The 4,493-nt window shown below is 38.7% G+C and overlaps 1 pseudogene; it reads right to left on the bottom strand.

The window, feature by feature from the left end:
• Positions 1-760: 760 nt before the first annotated feature.
• LOC143030066 (uncharacterized) overlaps positions 761-4,493 on the bottom strand; it is a 13,750-nt pseudogene continuing 10,017 nt past the window's right edge.

Below are 4,493 nucleotides of genomic sequence, written 5' to 3'. Positions count from 1 at the left end.
CCTCCTAAGCTTTTGCCCTTCTTGTTCTGGTTCTTGGTCATGACGTTGTAACCATTACCCTCATATAGACGTGTAAAACACACACACACACACACACACACACACACACACACACACACACACACACACACACACACACACACACACACACACACACACATATATATATATATATATATATATATATATATATATATATATATATACAATAAAAACATTAGGAACGTGTGTTCACAAATGCGTAAGTAACCACTAGGAAAAGCAAACTAAAGAAGCACAGCGCTTTCGTATAATTACATTTTCAGTGCTGATACGCTGATGTAATTATACGAAAGCATTCTGCTTCGTTAGTTTACTTTTTCTAATGGTTACTTACGTACACACACACACACACACACACACACACACACACACACACACACACACACACACACACACACACACACACACACATATATATATATATATATATATATATATATATATATATATATATGATAATTACAAAGAAAGAGAGAATATGTCACATAACTATACTAGGACAGAGCCCTTAATATATATCATACACTGCACTTTTATAAATACTTACGTGTGATGTGACCTTAACTTCCATTCAGTTGTCTTTTTTTTTAAGACTTTTCAATCGAGACTTTACCGACCGTCGTACTATCATTTCGCAATTACACCTTTAAAGGTTGTGTATCTTAACTAAAACATTTAAAGACTTTCCTTCTGGGTAAAGCCAGCAATTCTGTTAAGCTCAGAGGTAGTTGTGGCCTCGAGGCTGACGCATCTCAAAGGCTGAGTTGCCCACCTGGCGGTTGGGCCAGGCCACATGTGGCCACCGGAGACATTGAACGTGGCCCTTAAAACCTGACTGGAAATTTCATGCGATATCGTTCATTCTGGTTTATGGATCTATTCATTTATTCATTTCTATCCAGCCACTTTTTTAAGGGTTATGTAGCACAACCAAGATATTTGTAGAGGGGCGGTACTGTATTCTTGCGAATCGCGTCTTATATACACCATTTTTTTTTGTTATTTTATTTTACATATACACACACGCACACACCCACACCCACACCCACACCCACACCCACCCACACACTCACATGTATATATATATATCTATATATATATATATATGTATATATATGTATATGTATATATACATATACATATATATATGTATATATACATATATATATATATACACACATATATATATGTGTATATATATATATATATATATATATATTTATATATTTATGTATATACATATATATATATATGTGTGTATGTGTGTGTGTGTGTGTGTGTGTGTGTGTGTGTGTGTGTGTGTGTGTGTGTGTGTGTGTGTGTGTGTGTGTGTGTGTATGTGTGTGTGTATGTGTGTGTGTGTGTGTGTGTGTGTGTGTGTGTGTGTATGTGTGTCTGTGTGTGTGTGTGTGTGTGTGTGTGTGTGTGTGTGTGTGTGTGTGTGTGTGTGTGTGTGTGTGTGTGTGTGTGTGTGTGTGTGTGTGTGTGTGTGTGTGTGTGTGTGTGTGTGTGTGTGTGTGTGTGTCTGTGTGTGTGTGTGTGTGTGTGTGTGTGTGTGTGTGTGTGTGTGTGTGTGTGTGTGTGTGTGTGTGTGTGTGTGTCTGTGTGCGCGCGTGCACGTGTATGTTTATGTGTGTGTGATTTGTCTAATTAACTAAAAGTAGTTGTAGTTCACATTTTTCCAGAAACATCACAGTGTATGCAAAAAGTACTGTATTGTATGTAAGTACCTGTAACTCTGTCGCTTCTTAGTACTTGGGCACCACAGAGTTGACACAGAGTTGATTGAAATGGGCTGACCGCAACCAGGATTGAGGGGAAAATACCGTAAAGTTGACACCTTGACGTGGTGGATAGATTTGAGAATCTTAATGATTGCAAAAGCTACGTCAATAGAAAGAAAATTTCTGAAGGGTCACCCATATCGAGCAGGTTTTGTAAGAAAGGTGAGACAAAGAGCAGCTCACACACACAGTCGCAGAAGCCACTGTTAACTGGCACGTCCCTGATGGCGAACAGGGAAATTCCTCATAGAAATATGGGGTACCGTCATAATGACGGCGTGGACCATTGGGAACCCTATATATATAGGGCTTCACCGAATATAATGAATAAGGTGACACCAGAGAAATATCTCACCAGAAACCAGTTGGCATGGAGGTGAGATTACTGAAAAAAAAAACTTCGTAGCAAAAATTATAAAGATAGACTTTAACAAATCTATTCTCATGGAGGTTCTACAGAGATGAATCAAATTGCATGGCGGCAGACAAGAATAAAATTAAAATTATTATCCTTTCCCAAGAGTGAGGAAGTTGATCAGGATGTCTTTTACATTCGTCAATCACATAAATATAGAATAACGTGATGAACACATAACATTCTCTGTTATCCTGACACCTTTTGGACATTGGAACGACAAAGACACTCACACTGTTTTTTTCGAATATTATGTTATATATTACTGGAAAAAAGACAACTAGGCACATGGAAAGTTAATAACATGTCATCAAAACATGATTGCTATTGTTTCACAAGTAAAATGATAAACAAATAACATTTGCAATTCAGGCTCTAACATTTCCAAGTGAAGCGTCACAGTCGTAATCTTTGACCTTTCCTTTTGTCCTCACGGATGCAAAATACATTATTTTACGTCGTCTTTTATGTCATCCACTTCATTCAGAAAAAAAAGATATTTAAGAAAAAAGAAAACGTATCTGAATTGCTGCTCAATTCTAGACGAAAAGCATAAAGCAGCCATGGTTTAAATCTCGCTCGTTTTTCCACACCTTTTTTTTTCTTCTTTTTTTAATAAAATCCTCGCCAGTTTGCAGTGATTAAGGGACACACAGAGATGTGCAAACCAGCTGGAAAAGAAGACACAGGTCAGAGTTATTAGTTTTAGGAAACTTTGCACATGGATATTAAGGACAGGCTTAATATTTCCATTCGTCCAAGATTTAGATCCCTACAAACAAAGTTTGTTTGACAAACACTGCCAAGGCTCATTTGGTATTCTTTGTCCACATGCAGCTGATTCCTCCCCTGGCTGTAGAGAAATTTGTTTCCGGCGAGGAGTGGATGCAAGCCAAGAAGAGGAAGGGGCCACAGGCTTGTTTGAGAAAGGCAAACAAAATGCAACTCCAGAAGGCTTAAAAGCGAAAGAGGCTTACGGAGTATTATTACGGATCGGGAGGGAATATGGGAAGTAATGCAGGGGGAGGTTTGTAGAAAGGAAGGCTTAGTCACACAGAATGCTCAATATAATGTATCTTTGGGTTTGAATGGAAGCCTTAGGAAGGTATCTAGACGTAAATTGTAGGGTCAGAAGATGTGTGCTCATCCGTGATTTCACGCCCAGAGTAGGGGACACGAACCAGTCCACTTCTGTTTGAGGGGGATTGGGACCCTGGCCCAAATAATGAAGAGGTCATGCTTTAGGTGGAAACGGGCGTTGGAAGACTAAAGCAAGTCGAGGTAACCCTCGGGATGCATAAGTACAGAGACAGAAAAATGCCTGAAATGCTGAGGGCGTGCATAGCCTTCATGTTAATACACGCGCACATTTGCATGGACTAAAGGTGGGGGTAGGTAAAGAGGAAACAGGATAGATCTTAAGGCTTGGGGGAGTTGCATTTATCTGTGGCGACTTCATATTACTGTTTGTAAACTTTAAACCCGATATCGGAGAAATACTATCAGAAGTACAGGAGATCCGTATATTTCGACTATCTGAAAAGGACTACAGATAGTAGTCGAAATATACGGAGCTCATGTACTTTTGATATTATTTCTCTGATATTGGGTTTAAAGTGTACATTTACAAATGTGTTATAACATTATAGTTTCCCATATTACTGTGTCTACAAAAGCTAAAACTAACCCGATCTTTTAGAATCACTATCAATTATGAAACTCGCAAAATTGCCTGAATCGAGTCATGTTAGGACAATACATATCACAAGTGCGAGATGTTTTTCTTTGTTTTGTTTTATTTTATTTTATTTTTTTCGGAAAACGAACTGGTCATAAGATATGCTGGTCACGTCACAGTAGGAATTCACTACGAGCCGAGCTTAGTCGACATCTGCAGTTAGACAAACAAACAAGCTGGACCGACGGACATTGGCACTAGGTACATTCTCCAAACACTCTCTGGTGGTAGTGGAAGATTCTGTGGACAGCGTGAAGGAACCAAAATTGAATTCAGTGAAAACGTCTTCAGAGATGTACTCGTTTTAATTAAGTCTCCTGTGATCAGTATGAGAGATCCGCTGGTGAAGCTTCTGTGTTACATGAAGCCACCAAACAAGCATATTGACCTAAGTTAGGGTGTAATGACTGTTTTATTTGGAAGTGTCTACCAGCTGAATAGGTCTTTACGGTGGCACAATGTTGGTATTTATTTCGCAGTCAATGAATGGTAATCCTCAGAAGGAATTATAACA

This window comes from Oratosquilla oratoria, chromosome 11 (assembly GCF_046742065.1).
Source record: "Oratosquilla oratoria isolate Oo_2021 chromosome 11, ASM4674206v1, whole genome shotgun sequence".
NCBI lineage: Eukaryota > Metazoa > Arthropoda > Malacostraca > Stomatopoda > Squillidae > Oratosquilla > Oratosquilla oratoria.
The sequence above is the reverse complement of the archived record's forward strand: the minus strand, read 5'-3'. Positions and strand labels throughout refer to the sequence as shown.